Below are 18,136 nucleotides of genomic sequence, written 5' to 3' on the forward strand. Positions count from 1 at the left end.
GATATTACCCCTGCTGTTGGGGGTACAAGACAAAAGGCAGTCCCACAATTACAAAAATCCAAATGGTCGCCCATGTTCTCATTATTTTAATGGTCTCCATCCAATCCATCCATCCCTCCAACTAACAAATATTTCCCGCTTATCTTTTCAACCAACTTGTTTCAACACAATTGAATGCAATCAAGTTAATTGACGTTCACTTGACTCGCAATAAATTTCTTGAAGACTTGGAAGATTTTTACTTCGGAATTTCTTACTTATTTCTTCCTGAACCATTGAATGATTACAAAATTGCTAGGATAAAGTAGCAAGATTTATTCCATAAGATATTAGTTCAAGTTTATTTTTTAATATATAAACAGACAGGACAGAAAACACGCCAATCTTAGCTGTAACGATGTAAAAAAATATTAAAATTGTCGATAGCATAGAGGGTCCGTTATGTTCCCGTACACCTTTATGTGCTTCAATAAATTTTGGTACTGGGTTCGATTCCCGGTCTTGGCCTTGGATTTTATTTAATGGTTAAATGAAAAATAGTAAAGTACGTTTGCTAGTCGCCTCCGTCTACGACACCTAGTAAATGGTAGTTGGACGTAAGCCGCGCCTGAAAAAATAGGCGATTACTACTTGTCGATGGCATAAGCCCTGAAGATGACCTAGACCCAATGGTCGAAAGCTTGGCAAAAATAAAGAATAATAATAATAATGATAGATTTGGTTATCGACCGTTGGTGATTGATTGATTTTGGGGAATATTGAGATGCGGTCAATAAATTCACAAAACAAATTTAATATGTTACCTTCTTCAGGGTGTTGTAAAATTTGTGGAGTTTAATGTTAAGATCATCATGACTAAGGAACGGATTTTTATGTATTTAAAAATGCCAAATATTTAATTAAAATATGCATTTATTTTCGTCAATTTGTGGAAAATATGTGATTTTCTTAAAATATTTTCTGGAATATTTAAGTAAAATGGACATTTTTTTTATGAAAATGGATTTTTTTTTGGGGGGGGCAAGTTATAATTATTTATACAAGAAAAGAACATTTTTACAATTATAAATAAGTTTGTGGAAAGGGATATCTGCTCTAACCAAAGCCCGACACAGATCTGTACTCAGAGTAGACTTACTTGATGATGGAGATGTAAGGAAGGCTTGATAGGACGTCCTCTCTTTCTTTCTGTTTTTATTCTCTATGTGCGATTCGGTGGCAATATGTTGGGTGACTTGGGAACGTTGAGAGCAAGAAACGCGCTTGTCACAAGCTGTGCAGTACAAAATGTCTCCATCACTTCGAAAAAGTTCTGCTAGAAACTCGCGAAGATATTTAGCAACCAGTTGTTTGTTTGAGGCCGATGTTCGTGGCATTTCACCCAAAAAAGAATACACTAAGTGACCGAACGAAATGAATTGGACACTTCAACGAACGAGCTGAAAGAACAGACAACGTCAGACAACTTCAAAGAACTAACAAGTGCCCGCCACTGTTTAGCAGCATTATGTGTAAATTACAATAACCATTGTACCCACTGTAATTCACAGCCCTACAGTCTGTGGTTCACAGTTCCTGTCAACCACCTCCCAATTATGAAAATATGCCCAAAATGAAAAATATGAAAAAATATGTACATATTTTGATTAAATATGTAGAAATATTTATTTATTTTAATCAAATATGTATAAATATGCGATAACATCCAAATATGTGGAAATATGTGAAATAAAAGTAGACTCAAACGGCTTAAAAAGTGTCAGTATGAATACTTCTAGTTGAAAAACGTCTGTAAATTGCCTAGAAAAAAATATGTAAATACATACGAATCCGTTCCCTAATCATAACTGTCGGTAACATCACTGTTTGATACAACAGCTACGATGATGCAGCTTAACATTAAACTCCACAAATTTTTTACAATACCCTGAAGAAGGTAACATATTTACTGAAACGTTAGCATCAAGAAACAAAATTTGTGTTTGAATTTAATGATCGCATCTCAATATTCCCCAAAAGCAATAAAAATAATGACTGAAATTGGCAATAATCTATCCACCATTTTATTTTTTAAAGAAACACTAGTTAATTTTGGAATCATTGATCTTCTCCTCAATTATCTTAATGGTATGTATCAGATAAAAACAATATAATTATCAATACATAAAAATAAATAAATAGACATAACGGATATAACGAGAAATCATGTCCTGAGGCAGTCTTGTCCTTAGTCACAAGGCAAGTTGCAACGAAAACCATGTCTAAGAAGAGTAAAGAAGCTAAAATAAAGACATTTTTGAAATGACAATTGAATTTTTGGAGAAAGACAAAAATTTTAAAAAGGAAATAATCTAAAAAAACTAATTTAAGACCTAGGCAGCATTCTGTACAACGACCTATGCTTGGGGAGTATTGAAATCAGCTCCCATAGCATGCAGGAAAGAAAGGCTAAGATTAAGGCTGAAAAATAAGAGGATAAAATTACTCAAGAGGAGACAGAAACGGTTATCGAATAATATTGTTAAGTTAACATCCTTATATCAATAGGTTCTTGCAATTTATAGTGGCACGAACCCAAGCTAAACCTGAAGATTGCATGGTATTTTGCAGAAGATGATCGCAGAGAACTGGCAGATCAGAACTGAGTGCTATATATTTTAATTTGGCCCTGACAAGTAAAAAAGAGCCTGCAGGATCTCTGATACAGTCCGATATCAGTCCTACGTTCCAAATTTTATTTTCAACTAACAATTTCCAATACATAGTTCAAGTTCATCAAATATTTGTGGAATCCTCAGATAGGAAATCTCCACAATAGAACATCACCATGTTTAAAACTAGGAAAGATTGAATTGGCTTACAAATCTTGTTTACTCTAAGCCAAAAAAAAATAAACCTCAACTGTTTACCAGCTTTTACTGGAGGCGGCAGTATACGAGGTGTGTTCAAAAAGTAACGGGAATTTTCGTTTTTTGAAAAAAATATTTATTTATTCATCTACATTAATATTGTCGCCTTCAAAGTAGTCCCCTTCGCATACAATACACTTGTGCCAGCGCTTTTTCCAATCCTCGAAACACTTCTGAAACTCGATCTTTGTGATAGCTTTCAGCGATTCGCTTTTAATGTCATCTATGCTTGTAAAACGACGGCCTTTTAATGTTCTCTTTATGTTTGGAAATAGAAAAAAGTCACATGGAGCCATGTCTGGCGAATATGGAGGCTGGGGCATCGTTAAAGTTTTGTTTTTGGCCAAAAATTCACGAACAAGCAATGAAGTGTGAGCAGGTGCATTATCGTGGTGCAAAATCCATGAATTGTTTTGCCACAAATCCGGGCGTTTTTTTCGGATTGCTTCACGCAAACGGCGTTGAACTTGTAGGTAGTACTCCTTATTGATTGTTTGACCTTGTGGCAAGAATTCATGATGCACTATGCCATTAAAATCGAAGAACACAGTGAGCATAACCTTCACATTCGACCGCACTTGTCGAGCCTTTTTCGGTCTTGGCGATCCAGAATGCCTCCACTGGGACGATTGAGCCTTAGTTTCGACATCATATCCGTAAACCCATGTTTCGTCACCTGTTATAACACGTTTCAGTAGATCCGCATCGTTGTCGACTTCATTGAGTGACTCTTGAGCAACTTCCATTCTCCGCTGTTTTTGTTCGAAATTCAACAATTTTGGAACAAATTTTGCTGCCACACGTTTCATACCCAAAACATCCGAAAAAATTTCATGGCATGAGCCAATTGATATGGCAACATCATCAGCGACTTCTCTGATTGTGATTCGGCGATCGTTCATAACCATTTCTTTCACTTTTTTCACGTTTTCATCGGTTGTTGATGTGCTTGGACGTCCAGGTCGTTCGTCATCTTCAACGTTTTCGCGGCCATCTTGGAAACGCTTATACCACTCGTAAATCCTTGTTTTACTCATAGCAGACTCACCATATGACTTTATTAACATTTCACACACTTTATTTCATTTTTTACGCAAAATTTAATACAAATTCTTTGATCCATTTTTATTAACAAACAAAAATCGCCAAGCTCGAAAAACACGTCTAACCTTAACGGCTGCCACTTAAGAAGTAAACAATGAATATTACTGAAAATTTTATCGTACTTCAGGGGCATGTGTACCAACATAATAAAAAAAAAAATTTTACCATCAGACTCTCCAAACCCGCGAAATTTAAAAATTCCCGTTACTTTTTGAACACACCTCGTAATTCGCTATTTGCAATTCTACAGTAAACACATTGCCTGCAGAATACTATAGTCCAGACAAGGAAGTAACCGGATAGAATTTATAGCCACGTTACTGCACTTTTGTAATTAGTTACGCTATCTTATAACGTTTTATTTACTAACGCTATCTGTGCAGCTTAATGAAGATATTTAAAAAAAAAAAAAACAATGCAGCTAAGTGTGCAACGATGATGCATAACACGTAGCGGAGATAGGGCACAAAAAAAATAAAAAGTAGCTTACTGCAGAGCTTCTTATCAAAATTTATCTTCGTTTCATTGATAAATGTTATCCTTTTAAGTGTGGAATTAAAAGTCTGAGAACTCCTGCTGATTTTAATTGTACTTAGATATAAAGACAATGTGAGATAGACACCGCAATTATGAGGAGATTGTCTCTAGAATAACTCTGCTGAAATCTTTCCTCGCCTTTATATTTCAAGTTTCTTCTCTGATTTTGTTTAAAAAGGTAAACTATTATTCAAAGATAAAGTTTATTCGACCATTAAAATTATTGTTTTTCAACGACAATCATAGCAATAAAATGGTTTCTAGATTCACAGAGATCCTGGACGCAAGACCTTAGATTTTCTCTTCCTAGGAACTTTTTACAGCCTAGTGTCTTGTGATTCAATCTCAGAACCCTACAGAAGTAAAAATACCCCAAATCAAAATGGAAGACATTTTTTAAGTGCCCTAATCTCTACGTGTGGATCACAATCTGAATCATCATTAAAGATGAAGAAAAAAAAATGGCTGAAACGAATTAAATCATAGACATCATCCATGTAATCGCTCTAGCTGATTCAGTTATTCAACATCCAACCAATAGCCAATAGCTCCTGGACATGATGGGTGCTTTCTGTTAAAAGTTAGAGCGAGGTTTTGCGATGAGTATAGTTCTGCTATGGAGTGCAGCATCTATCTAGAACTGGAGATATCTAAGAGATAAAGGTTATACAGGAGAGAGTTATACTACTCCACACTCAGACTTCTAAATCGTGCTTAAAAATGTAGGAATGCAGTCTGATCAGCTTTTGGAACTCCTCCATTTGCAAGTGTCATATACGAGGTCAGTAAATTAAGTAATGAGACTGATTTTTTAAAAAGAATTACAATTCTATTATGCCACCTTCAAAATAACTTCCTTCAGAAGCCACACAGCGCTGGAGATGATTCTTCCACTCCTCATAGCAGTGCTTGAATTCTGATGATACTGGAATAGCCTTCAGCTGGTCGGTTACAGCCGTTTGAATGTTTTCGACTGTCCCAAAATGAGTTCCTTTGAGGTGATTTTTCCAACTTCGGGAAGAGAAAAAAGTCACAAGGACTCAAGTCAGGCGAATAAGGAGGGTGAGGAGCCACAGGAATGTTTTTACTGGCCAAAAACTCGTTTATTGAAATTGCTGAGTGACAAGGAGTATTATCGTGATGCAACACCCACTTGTTCTTGATGTTTGGTCTCACATGAATGACCCATTTTCGAAGTTTTTCAAGAACCTCTCGGTAAAAGTGTTGATTGACCGTTTGACCTCTTCGTGGACGATTCCGTGGATATCGAAAAAACAAATTAGCATGCATTTGATCTTTGACTTAGCCATCCTTGCTTTTTTGGGCCTTGGAGAGGTTGAAGTATGCCACTCCATGCTCTGGCGCTTGGTTTCTGGGCCTCCTTATTCGCCTGACTTGAGTCCTTGTGACTTTTTTCTCTTCCCGAAGTTGGAAAAATCACCTCAAAGGAACTCATTTTGGGACAGTCGAAAACATTCAAACGGCTGTAACCGACCAGCTGAAGGCTATTCCAGTATCGGAGTTCGAGCACTGCTATGAGGAGTGGAAGAAACGTCTCCAGCGCTGTGTGGCTTCAGAAGGAAGTTACTTTGAAGGTGACAATATAGAATTGTAATTCTTTTTGAATAAAAAATTTTAAAAAAATCAGTCTCATTACTTAATTTACAGACCTCGTATGTTTGAGATGTTCACCGCATTTTCTGGTTATTCCTGGGGGTTGACAGTAAATGCAGGAAGTCCATTTTTCTAAGCACGTAGCTAGTCTCAGATCTCTTCTAGTTATAATTTATTGAGACAATCTTAGCCTGAGAGGTTAACCTTTATCAGAACTATGTTCACTTAATCTTCCTTTCGCCGCTGTTCCTGCAGGAATCTCTAGCTTATTTCACGAAAGGATTTAGACCTCGCAGAGCGTGCACTTTGCGACAGAGTTCCTTTCTATAGCAAAATGATGCTTCTGATCATTTATGGTCTACTTCAAAAGCAAAAGGAAAGACAAAATTTACTTGTCCCTAGAAATATGCTTTATCTCCTCATTCCACTATGGCCGGACAGGATGTTGCATCACATAGGATATCTATATTTTAGCTTGCTGACCAAAACAGTTTATAACGTATTCCGTTTGGGTTTCCAGCCGTAGGATTATCCTTCCTTCTGCCTCTTTTTTTTTTTGAGGATGAGAGAAAACGGATGGATGAGAGCAAATGCTTTCGAACCCACCACACACACGCCCATTATGGACTAGATTACCCTACCCTTTGCCAGTCTGTCTCCCTCGGGGTCCAACCAACCCAGGGTCCTAACCATCCCCTCTCTCTCTCTGACAAAAACCCATGCGCACATACTACCACCACCACACCAGCACACAAACACACAGAGAGCTTTTCACACTGTCACGTCTCGTGCCACCACAGTCTCTCTCTCTTTTGGATCTCTGGCCCAGGTTTTCCCAATTATTGTACAGAGATAACAAAGGCTACTCCCGGAAAATTGTAAACAAAGCAACAACAAAAGCAATTTTAAATAAAGGATACCCTCTCTTTAATGTATGAGCTGCTTTTTGAAAAACTTTCCTCTGTCCCATTTTCATTCTTTATTTAATGTCGGGTGAAAGATAAATTCTAGCGTTTGGCCATTCTCTCGTTAGTCTGCGTTTCAATAATGAAAGGAACAAAAAAAATCGTTTTTCATTTTCATTTAAAAATAAAAAGACCAAAAAAGATAATTTTTTAGCTAATTAAAATGATAACCCAAATCTTCTCTGATTATAATCATTCTAATTGTGACTTTCATTTTCATTTTTTGCTTCCTTCCGGGTACAAAATTCCAAATTTCTTAATTAATTAATAATTAATATACTGACTTAAAGAAACAATGTTCTCTCACAAGACCAAAACAACTACCTCTGGTCATAAACTGTGTTCTGTATCAGTCAAAGACCTAGCTTGTTGGAGCCATTCAATATCCATTCAAGAAGAGCCGGATTATATAGGGTGAACCAGTAAGTATTGTCCATAGGCCTACTGTGTGTAGTACATCTAAAGTTGAGTTCAATGACGTATTGGCCAACTTCATATTTTCCACTGCTCTTGAGTGACGTCACTTTAATTTTTTTTCCAAAATCATTATTTTCTTTCCAATAAAAATGTTATTACTCAGAAAGTTTTAGTCCGAATTCGTTTCTGATGAGACGTTTAGAAAGACAGATAACTTTTCTAAAAATTGACACCATTTCGAAGCATAAGTTTTTCTCAACGAAGCTTTGTTGCGAAGTTGATGAATTAATCTATTCAAGCTGTGTAAATTTTTGATCAGTCCTTTGAGGTTTATTATGATGGTGGCTGAATATCGGGTGTACCCACATAATCGGCGAAGACTTCTGTACTAGAGTAAGAAAAGAGAGAATCTTTCAGAAGAATTGAAAACTTAAAGGAATCAACTTGTTCGATATCAACCAATTGTTCAGTCCTAAAAAAGCAATCAAAAAGTTGAACATCAGATCAACCAGAAAAATTACTGCCTTTCAAATAAGTCTTTTTATTAACATTAAACAATCGGATAAAGATAATGAAATCACTAATTAAGCTCTCTTTTGAGTTTTAATTAATTCCTGAGACATAACCCTTCTCTTAACTCCACCACTTCAATTCTTAATTAAGGCCTAAATAATTTTCAATTAATTTTTTCACCAGAAAAAAAACAAGATGTTAGACAATATCTTGTACTCAAACCCCAAACTTAGTTTAAATAATGAATTCAAGATCAAGAAATTAATTAAATCAATGGAATTGAATAGAAGCATGTTGATGTTCGGTAAAATTTCAGATCTTCAACATCTGATTTAGATCTGAGATTTTGTTATGAATCTGGGGAGCAAGAATAGGGAAGAAGTTTCAGCACTATTAGTGATGCTGATTGAAACATTTAGAAATGTCACTTAATCGAAATAAGTAATTGGGAGTAATTAAAAATAAGCAGTGAAAACTGCAGTATCTTTGTTTCTCCCGATTCTCTAAGTTCTGTTATCTCATGGAAGAATTTTCACTCTTGCCTCACCCTAGTTACTTAGCAAAAGTTTGCTAAATAAACTTACAAAACAATTGTGTAATCATAGGTAGCCAACATTATGCAGGACAAACATACAAAAAACAAAAACTAAAGCAATTATAAAAGAAATGGAAGATAAAAATGAGGAGAAAACAAGAGAAAAAGTTTAGCTAAAATACCTTGCGAGTGTGTTGGAGATTTTCCCAGTGGGGGATTAAATTAGATAAACTTAGACCATTTAAGTGAAAATATGCTAATGTAAGCTGGGTCTAATTTATTCCATGATAACGAAGTCCCTATTTGCTGGCGCCTCACATAGGAACTTTAATGGTGAGGTTTTATGCTGGCTAAAACCTTTTGCTATCCAAATATAAGCAGGGCCGAAAATGGGAAACAAAACCAACAAAAAAACGTACACTACCAGACACATAAAGGCTTCATTAATAAGTAACCAACTTAAAGCTTTCTATGGGAGAAAAGCTCGTTATTATATATTTATCTTTAACGGCTTACGATGAATCGCTCTTTATTTTAGTATTCAAAAATATATTTCAGATACTTCTGTTAAGGAAAGTTGTAGAGATCAGTTTATTGATAATCTGAGAAAGAAACAAAAGAAAACAATAAGACTTAAATAACTGGAGGTAAATTAATAGAAGATGAAATGGATAGCTGGATTTTGCCAATGAAAGAATTCTAAAGGTATACGAGATGTGGCTAGTAAATAACGAGACTGATGCTGCTACAGAATGCATGTGCCAAATCCTAACGACCGACAGCTCTGTGCAGCGTAAAGCCTTCTCTTTCGATTGTAGCGTCTCACATGTTTGTAGAGAAATCTGTCTGACCGGAACCGTCCTTTTGTGTAAGAGGTGTTAGTTTCGTTTTGCCGAAAACATGTTACTACACATGTAGTAGAGCAACGAATTGTCGTGAAATTTCACATGAAACTTGGTAAAACCGCTACTTAAACTTATCTTTTATTAAAAGAAGTTTATGGCGATGAATGTTGTATCACGTGCGCAAGTTTTTGAGTGGTTCAAGCGTTTCTAAGATGGCCGAGAAGACGTCGGAGATGATGACCGCCTGGGTCGCCCTTCCACGTCCAAAACGGATGAAAATATCGATTATAATTAATCAACATTACTACCGTGAGATGCTTGCTCAACTCCGTGAAAGAGTAAGGAAAAAATGACCCGATTTGTGGAAGAACAAGTCAACAAGACAACGCGCCGGCTAACACTGCATTGTCTCTCAAGACGTTTCTAGCCAAGTAAAACATCCCAGTTTTAGGCCATCCGCCTTATTCGCCTGACCTGGTCCCATGTGATTTTTATCTGTTCCCCAAAGACAAATCTGCATTAAAAGTGACACGATTTCAGTCCGTTGAAGCTGTGAAAGAAATAGCGGCACGCGTCATGCAGGAGCTGGTAGAAAAAGACTTCCAGCACTGTTTCGAACAATGGTGAATTCGCATGGAGTGTTGTAGGGATAGGGGAGGGGTGTATATTGAAGGTGATAATAACTAAATATGTATAAATTTAAAATAAAATGTTTTACAGCAATAGTCTGGTTATTTAATAGCCACACCTCGTAGAAAACAAAACTCCATAAAATGTACAGCCCAACAAGCCTTTTTGTACAACCCTTTTTTTAGCGGATTCAAGGACCTTTCTTCAATCCGGAGGATAGCCGGACAAATGTAGAATTTACAAAGAAGAACCAAATTAATTGGTTTTTAAACTAATGTCTGTCTACTAACAGGCAATAAGAGGCGAAGACTACTTCGGCTAAGAGTGACTAGACAACGCCGTGGACAGTTTCTGAAAGTTATGAATCAGTAGGTGACATCTTAAAGCTTAAGATAGAATAGAATGGCGAAGAAGTACAGGTCCTGTTATGGAATTGTTAACAAAGGTAACAGGACTGATTAATATTATAATTAAATAGCAAATTCAACCAGTAATATTAGCACAAAGTGCATTTAACACATGCAGGTGAACTCGTTATTGTCATGCAATGGCATCTCTAGCCATAACGCCAAGAGCATTAATGCTTGCCTTTCAGTTTTCTTCATGCAAAAACATTTACCAATGAAAATGAAAAAAATGATTGTATACTAATATAGGCTATCGTCCTTCGCAAGAACATGTGAAGCAGGAACTGAATAATGAAAGAAAAATAATAGAATAACACCCACGTAAAATAATGTTTAGTAAACCCCAACTTATTACAAAAAGGCACCGGGAAAAACAGTAGTTTTTATTAAGTATCATAAACAAGTATCAAGTATCATAACATTTCTAAGTACAAACATTTATTGAATAAAATAAGCGTTAATACCACATTCGAACTGAACAAAATGCCTGAAGGAATGAGGGAGTTGGCGCTGACAGATTTCATTTCTAATCATTATTCGAACGCATACTGTTTATACACAGACGGATCGAAAATTGGTAACAAAGTCAGGAGTGCAGTATATGATCCCTGCCGCAACCGATCACTAAGTTATGTGATGAGGCGTCTATTTATAGGGCAGAATTAGTCGCTATACTGAAGTCACTGAAGTATATGTGTTCCTTGTCAGAGAAAAAGTTTCCAGTTCTAAGTGATAGCTTGAGTGCACTGCATAGATTAACAAACTCGCACGGACTGAGTAAGATGAATCATATTATTGCGGAAATAGTAGAGCGTATAGCACTTCTTAAAGAGGAGAGCGTTTACGTTCACTTTCTTTGGGTAAGAGAACATAGCGGTGTTAAAGGGAATGAAGTAGTGGATACACTCGCTAAAGATGCCACTGAATATGGAGGATTTGAAGGGTACAAAGTTCCCAAGTCGGATGTAAGAGGAAGAATAACCAAAACCGCATTAAAAATGTGGCAAACAGACTACAGTAATAGTACGAGGGGTCAATTTTACTAGCGTATGGTGAACCAATTGCCTAAAAGACCTTGGTTTAAAGGTACAGGCATGAACAAAAGATTGGTTACTACAATTAGCAGATTGAGAGCCGTACCATGCAGTCTGCGGGTTGTACCTCATCGAATCGGTAAACGAGCTACTCCGTTGTGCGAAAAGTGTAAGGAGGAAGAAGATTTTAAACATGACGTCATGGAATGTCCACTCTATAAGAAAGAAAGAGATGAGCTGTTCATCTCGCTGTACAATAATTTGAGTGCGCCATTTAGATACGAGGACATCATCTTTTCTAATAATGACTATGTCCTGAAACCTGTTTAAGATTTGATTAACAAATATACTTGTGGATAGGAAGTTATATAGTTAAGATCAAATTTCCTAGGAAGGAATAAGCTTTGAAGTTGGCTGTATGGTGAAAAGCCAATGCCAGGAAAAAAACAAAAAAAAAATTCTAAGTTCACTGTAAAATCTAAAAGGATAGAAGAGTAATAATTATATTTCCTATAAGATTCCAACTTCCGCAGATAGATCCTGCATACAAGTGAGTGTACGATTATACAGTTAGACAGAGTTACTTGATGTAATTTGCTAAAAAATGAAAGAAATGACCCCTTTTCAAGTGTACGACATTCATGTGTGAATGTGTATGTGAGTGTAGAAGGAACCACCAATAAAAAGCCTAGATGTAGATATTCTAACATGGAAAGCAATACAATAGAATCAATCCTCTAACCAACCATTGAAATTGACCTGTCCGCAAGACTCTCTAGGGTATTATTTCGCTTGGGTAACCACCAGGTAGTAGTACTAAGTTCTATTGCTGAAATCTAACTGAGTAGAATGGAGCAGCAGCAGCCAGGAGAGAGAGGAGTGGAGAGCACGATGTATTTGATCGGTTTCCATTGATCCTCTACATCTCACAGACTTTTATTGTTGTAAACCTTTGCTGGGAAAAAATAGTTTTTGATGTCAATCAGTTCTTAATCAAAAAAGGAGTAATAAAAGATTATTGATTGCACATAAAATGTAGTGGTTTGTGTTTAGGGACCAATCTAATCCGCTATTATTATTATTATTTTTCTGTACGGATAGTCTAAGTAAAACCACTTTTCGCCGCAAGTAATACTTTGTTCGATTAAACAAGGAATCACTCGTGTTGTAAACTAATCGCAAGTGGCGGTATCTGGTGGTACGCTTAACTTCCAGAATGTTTTCTCACACTTGTGATAGACTGTGAGTTATAGCGAAGAATTGTACAAAGAAATTCTGCACCTGCCAAAGAGGTTTCACTTTACCAAAGCCCTGGAAGCAACCACAAGCTCAAAAAAAATTCTAAGCGTGAAAACCCTGAGAAGTTCCAAAACCTTAAGGGATAACCCTAATAATTATGGCAACAGCTAAAGGCACTATGTTTAAAAGTAAAACAAACAAAATCATATATTTGGATAATATATTGTCAATAAAAGTAAACAAAAAACTATATAATGCAAGTTATTATGGAATGGTAGTTGATGGCGGGTAAATAAAAAAGGGAAATAGCATCCTTGGAGGTAAGGCGCACGGTGTAGCGTCTTAACTCTGCGTCAGAGCTAACGTTCAGGAGGATCGTAAACAGCGCGTATAGCTAAACTTAATCCCTAAGATAAAACAGCCCATAATATCCTGTACACAGAGGGCAAGGACAGTTCGCCAGCTAAACGTATTAAAAAAAACTAGAATTATCTTACACCAGCAGTGGGGTGCTATAAAACATCATTCGATGTTTGATCGATTTATGGTTCTACGTTTGTTGGTTTAAATGATTATAAACAAATATGGTGGGTGTGGTTTTTCTTTCTTTAAATATAGTGATGTGTTCTTTATTATCATTATTTTTTATGTAGGTCACCTAGGTTATGTTACCACCAATCAGCACCCTAATGAATAGCAGTATTCGTATCATTGATTAATCAACATTCGCTTTTTTTCTCACCTGATCTAACTTATTCGTAACGATTTCTTTGTGGTCGGAAGAGATTACTCCTAAAGCATGAAAACTTGTACAACAATTGGTAATGAGTGACACTCAATTTTACACCTCTCTTCCACCTTGGGGTTTAAACGAAGCCATCCTTGGAGCATGTGCGGAGGATTTTGGGTTAGAGTGACGGTGCTAGGGAGTGCTTATCCCAGACTAGGTTCCACGCACTTTCTAAAGAAAGCTAAAGTATTCTACAGTTGGATGAGTCTTTCATGGCGTTGGTACCTGAAGAGGCTATCCTAAACTTGCAGCTGTTGTTTCTAGACCTTCTTTGGTGAGTCTCACTGATAAGATTCTACAGAGTAAAGCAATAAAAATACATTTAACTGTAATTTTATCTAATAAAGATCTATGGATAAATATATATTTAAACTAAGGTAAGTGTGAAACAGAGTTAACTCAGAAAACGCCAGTACAAAGTATAAAGAGCTAAACAGCTTTTAAGATAGGACAGAGAAAGAAATCAGAACGGTTAGGAGTAATAGTAAGAAATCTAAAAGTTGTAAATATCCTGTACACTCAAACCATAAAAATGTGCTACACCAACACTCAATATAGGAAATACAACATTACGAGAGAGAGCGATATATATACCTATATATAGAGAGAGAGTATTCCTAAAATTGTGATCAATAAACTAAAATTTTCTTATTGGAAAAATAGTTTGTCAAAATGAAAGGAAGTCGACAGCTGAGGAAACAACGTATTTTACAGAATGGAATATTAAAATGAAAGTTATTGTTCCAATTGTGCTGAAAATTGAAAACTAATAAAAGGAAATCTAATAAAATAAGTTTCTTCCTGTCTTTTTTTGCATGTAACTGATGACGTCATTAATTTGCCACAGGAAATGTTTAATTTCCTTCAAAAGATAAAGGAAATAAGTAAAATAGAGGAATCAATCAAATTTCCACTAATTTGGCATTTCTGCAAAAGAATAGACGATAATATTAGTGAAAATTAGTAGCTGGAAACGGGGAAATAGCATGATAACTGCAATCTAAGCAGATCCGGCTAAAATGATATCTTATTTATACCCGTTAAATTCTTTATTTATTTAAATTATTAGTTATTTTAGGCCCGTCAACATCCGAGGTCATTGGTGCCCCTAGCTTTTTTTAATGCTCTGCCGATCTCTGAACACTATTCTCTCAACACCGTCCATTACTGGAGTGAGTGAGGTAAACAAAAAAACTCTTAGGAAAAGAAAATCTAAGTGCCAGCAGCTGGATTCGAACCTGGGATCCCCATATGGGAACCACAGTATGCTCATGAACTTTAATAAAATGAAAAACCTCTATTAACTTTAATAAAATTATAGTACTGATGAATGTGCGATGTTACAGCTTCCGAAAATCCCATCTATAATTCCTGTTCACTGAATAAAAGTTCTAAATTAAACTGATGAAACCAAACTTACTCGCCTAAGTTCAAATTGGACTCTTGGGCAATCCATAATATTATAGAGGAAAATTATGTCTAAAAAGATACGCTTTCGTCTGGCAATATTATCTTCCAACAACAAATTTTGATTCGAAATTGAATATTCATAAATATTATACAGATGTTACAGCCATTCACTGCACTGTAATGGCAATTTAGAAAAATGCTTATCTACCTGTGCTTAAATAAAGTTTTGTGAAAACTAATTCAAGTGAAAGCAACAGACATGTGTGTATATGTAAATCATTGGAACTATTATCGAAAAAAAATTTAACAATTACTTATTCCTGATTTTTCAAGCAAATGCTTTTTAATTGCAGCCATAGTAAACTATTTCTGTAGAACAATTTTACGTAAAAAATATTTTATTTATGAGAATATATGGATCAGCTTAAAGTATTTAAAGTTATTAACTTTTCCAATATTATCTAATTGCCTTAACTTAAAAAATACTTTAAAAAATCAAAGCAAAATTACCAATAAAAATTGTTGACATACCTCATATAAATTATTCAGCTTCATAGATCCTCGAAAGACATTATTCACTTTTCACAACAGGGATATTTTGGAAAAACAAATTTTAATCAATAATTCACTCCAAAACTTTACTATACTTTCTTCTAATGAAATGAGTTATATTCCATATAATGAAATTCACAATCTGTCCACCATAATTAAATTTCAAAATGTGACGTCATCATCAAGAACTTTTTCTGGAACACAGAACTAATAATAATTTTAATATATCAAGAAAATAAAAAATAATAATTTTTAAATAAAATTTCATTGTCAATTTTAAAAATATAAATTTAAAGTAAAATAATTCATTGGATGTTCTACATGGATTTTTTTTAAAAAAAATCCATTTAATATCTTTGATGATTAACAGCTTCCTTGAATTGACCAATCAGTATAACACTGCCTGCTAAAACAACGTACAAAGCCCCTTAGGTAAGTCCAAATTAACTTAATTATTATTAAGTAAAATAGTGGATAGGAATCTAATCATATATGATATTGAAAATACAAATAATGAATATCAAAAAGAGAAAAGATTAGTGTAATTAAAAAACATATTAATACCAGAAAATCGTTAATGAAAATTAAGTATTTTTCAAATTCAACATGGCGTGAATTAAGAATTAGTTATAAATCCACTTTTTAGGTCATCAAATCAGATTATATTGGATTATTTTCTCTTTTTTTTTGTTATTCTTATATTTCTTATTTTATATATCATAATTGGGTTGTACAGAATTTATCCAATTTGAATGTAATGAATACTTTCATTAATTTGTGACGTCACGATGACTTAGAGTTCCCTAGTAAAGATCAAATTAACTTTAAACTTATTAAAGAAAATGTAAGTTATTTAACAGAATCTTTTAATAATAAGTTAAATATGAGTTATAAATTTAACAAAATATTTGAGACATTCAATCTATTGGTAGATTAATTCCAAAAGAACTTATGAAAATTGGTTCAATGACATACTTTACAGTTTTTTCAAATAGATTTTTAAAAAATATTGAATTTTAAATGTTGAAAACTTTTATACTTGGTACAAATTTGATGGAAGTGAACCTAATATGATTATTACTACTACTTCTTCATAATTAAATTAAGTTCAAATAATTATCTGGCGAATCTTGAGAAACTGCATAGATAAGAAACGATTTTTCAGGCACTTGATAACAAATTGGATGCAACTAACTATTATGAATGTAGATTATTATTAAAATTAAGTACATACGTTTTGTGTTTGAAGAGATAGAGGTCTTTTCTTTTGGAGACTTCTTTTTAAGATCAAAATTTCTTTCATTTATTCCAATATTGCCACAAGTAAATTGATGAAAAAACTATAGAACAGCTCACTTTGAACTTACGACTGTTACGCGCATAAAGAATTGGTTAATCAATTTCACTTATCACTGAAATTCATTCAAAAATACTTGAAAGAAGGCAAAGATATTGGAGTTTTCACTGTAGAAGTTCCAACAGATGGACCGTCAGTCAGAAATACATTGAAGCGATTCATTGAACCTAAGAAATTTTCTTAATTACTGTCATTATTTTAAACTGAATAAAGATATAACTGATAAACTTACATAATGAACTGAGTAATAAGACATATATATAATTACAGATTTGCCGGTTCGTGAGTTTGGGAAATGTGCTCAAGCCTAACATCACAGAAGGTGTAAGGATGGAGACTCCGAAGAACAGGTAAGAAAATATTACATTTACTTCTCAAGTTAACTGATCTTTACGATAGAGATACATATTTCATTCTCAAAGTTATATCAAGAAATATAACGAAGATGAAAGAATGAATTGAGAAACATAAACTCTTTGTTTTAATTTGTAGCTCATGAACTTACCTTAATAGAATTTGAATTGTAAAATAAGTGCGAGTGGTATGTCTGCGCTATTACATAAGTTAACGGAGTCCAATCTGATTCACTTTCTTATAATAATTCTGAATCACCTTTCCTACAAAAACAAACAAATATTAAATTCTTTCTAGTACACTTAAAAATAACCTATACACTCATAACCTTAATTATAGCACAATTACTGTGAGGTTACGATTCTATAGAAAGTATAAATTTCCCCCGCCTTATTTAAAACTTAGGAAATTACTAGAACAATCAATTGTGTTTATGGCCATAGAAGTACGACAGCACTGTAACATATTTATAATTTATAGCAAGCAGTATATTAGAAAACCTGCAAGGTTTAAGCTAATCGTTCATTTAAATGTTTTAATTTACATATTTGACAATTCGAGTAGTTACTCTAACATAAGTTAACTGTTCTAATTTTTAAAATCTAGTAAGTTAACTGTTCTAATTTTTAAAATCTAGTAATGATATTATGCTCATTAGTGATAAAGTCATAGGGAAAACATTCCAAATTTTGGCAATATAAGGAATGATGGCATGGATACATGAATGTGAAAAAGTCATAAACGAAGACTCACACGACGTTTTCCTAGCACGATTTAGGCAATGAATATTTTTTTGAAACATAAAATTGCCTTGAAAAAAGTAGTCAGAAACAGTAAAATGTTTAGAAATAAATTAGCATTTCAATAAGACTTCATTTTTTAAACCCCATTGAAATCGTGATATGTGGAAACACATTTTAAAGG

The 18,136-nt window shown here is 34.4% G+C and overlaps 1 long non-coding RNA gene across 4 annotated transcripts in view; it reads right to left on the reverse strand.

Moving 5' to 3' along the window:
• Positions 1–17,563, reverse strand: part of LOC141447924 (uncharacterized) — a 108,284-nt gene extending 90,721 nt beyond the window's left edge. The window contains exons 1-3 of one of the 4 annotated variants that reach the window (XR_012454685.1): positions 17,364–17,563; positions 16,736–17,025; positions 15,481–15,695 (exon numbers count right to left, since the gene is read on the reverse strand). This is a non-coding gene — a long non-coding RNA (uncharacterized lncRNA). Of the gene's footprint in view, positions 1–15,480; positions 15,696–16,735; positions 17,026–17,090 lie in introns of all 4 variants that reach the window. The other 3 variants (XR_012454686.1, XR_012454684.1, XR_012454687.1) reach the window with 3 other exon arrangements.
• Positions 17,564–18,136: the final 573 nt, after the last annotated feature.

The sequence above is a fragment of the Rhodnius prolixus genome, unplaced genomic scaffold (genome assembly GCF_049639745.1).
Source record: "Rhodnius prolixus isolate KJV_2025 unplaced genomic scaffold, Rpr scaffold_13, whole genome shotgun sequence".
Taxonomy (NCBI): domain Eukaryota; kingdom Metazoa; phylum Arthropoda; class Insecta; order Hemiptera; family Reduviidae; genus Rhodnius; species Rhodnius prolixus.